The sequence below is a fragment of a genome, unplaced genomic scaffold (assembly GCF_019419815.1).
Source record: "Pyrus x bretschneideri cultivar Hongxiangsu unplaced genomic scaffold, Pyrus_bretschneideri_v1 Contig73, whole genome shotgun sequence".
In the NCBI taxonomy this organism is placed as follows: Eukaryota; Viridiplantae; Streptophyta; class Magnoliopsida; order Rosales; family Rosaceae; genus Pyrus; species Pyrus x bretschneideri.
Genome location: NW_025999813.1, coordinates 1,779,060 through 1,780,564, shown reverse-complemented (window position 1 = coordinate 1,780,564; position 1,505 = coordinate 1,779,060). Strand labels below are relative to the sequence as shown.

The 1,505-nt window shown below is 26.8% G+C and overlaps 1 long non-coding RNA gene across 1 annotated transcript; it reads right to left on the bottom strand.

Moving 5' to 3' along the window:
* Positions 1-309: 309 nt before the first annotated feature.
* On the bottom strand, positions 310-952 carry LOC125472798. Its single transcript, XR_007254698.1, has 2 exons — positions 903-952; positions 310-696 (listed from the first exon to the last, which is right to left on the bottom strand). It is a non-coding gene; the product is annotated as an uncharacterized LOC125472798 (long non-coding RNA).
* Positions 953-1,505: the final 553 nt, after the last annotated feature.

The following is a 1,505-nucleotide window of genomic DNA, read 5'->3' as shown; positions in this document are numbered from 1 at the left end:
GTGGACAATATTGTGCTACGGTGATAGGCAGGCCCGGGAAGTGGTCCGACCTAGGCCGGGATGTGACACTTAAGGATCATGACATTTGCGAGAAAAAGTGGATAAAAGCTGAGAGAAAAACAATAACATTTAGATCTCATCTTATAATTAGTACATAGCACAATTCTTTGCAGAACAATTGATTCAACAGCAGATAAATATTAAAATTAAGCTGTAAAAACAATCATGACAAACATAATTAATTAGAATAGAGACATCAAGCCAGAAAAAACTACTAAGTTAGAGATGGACTGATTTTTAAAAACAAAGTTAAAACAAAAGCAATGGATATCATACATAAACAATACTGTGCACTAACGCACTATCATAACATAAGAATTTTTTTTTTTTTTTTATGCACCAAATTTTTTTAGCTATTTAGGTAGAGTATATTTTAAGCTATTCTGAAAAACAATTTAACACCAAATAAAATTATCCAATACTGTGTTGCACGGAGAAAAAACCAAATTAAAGCTAATCAAACCAAATTATCCAATACAAAACGAATAAATTTTTTTATTAAACTAAATACCTGCAAATAGCTTGACCCTCAAGCTTGTAAAAACTGCAACGATTGGTTGGGGCAATGCTTCCAGTGAGACAAGAGAAAAACTGTGTACAATGTCTAACCATAGCGTAAGCTTAGCTTCTTCTTTTCTGTGAAATAACACGATTAACAATAAAAATTAAAAACTAATTAAAAGTGTATATAAGTTCTTATTTAAAATGTGTGAAATTACTTTTAAGAGAAGTATATAAGTGTTCAATGATAGACAACAACAAAACAACATTTTGGGTATCTACAATACAAGCATAATTAACAATTAAAACAATTTATAATTTTATTATACAAAATAAATAACCTGATATTTTGCATGAGTACATTTGCGATCAATTCTTTGATTAATTTTTACTGAAAATATGATTTTAGCCCTGAAACTCAAGTTTTTTTAACATAAAACCCGACATAGTCTTTTTACTTGAATAAAACCCAATGACTAGGCACCACATAAGCAAATTCATTAATTATGTTTGACTTTACACATTTTACATTTTCCAGATGCCTAAAATACCCCTAATTACAATTTTAATGTATACATTTAATTCTATGCATATTTGAAGGGAAGGATTAATGAAAAAATGTATTAATGTTTAAATTCATGCGTATTAATATATTATAACAAAATTTTATGTTAATGCTTCTGGAAAAAAATAAAATAAATAAATAAATAAACATTAATGTTATACTTTCCTTCAAATTTTGTAATTATTTTCCAAATTTGCATAAAATTAGACAATTTTAATTTAATCTTACCATTTTCTTACCAAATGGAAATTGAAAGGGAACTATGGAGTAATTTACATAAAAACATAGGTAAATTATTTGGACATATGTGTTAGTAATAAAATATTCCCAGTATGCAAAATAATTTAACTACAAAATAAAAAATTGTTATTTGATTTAA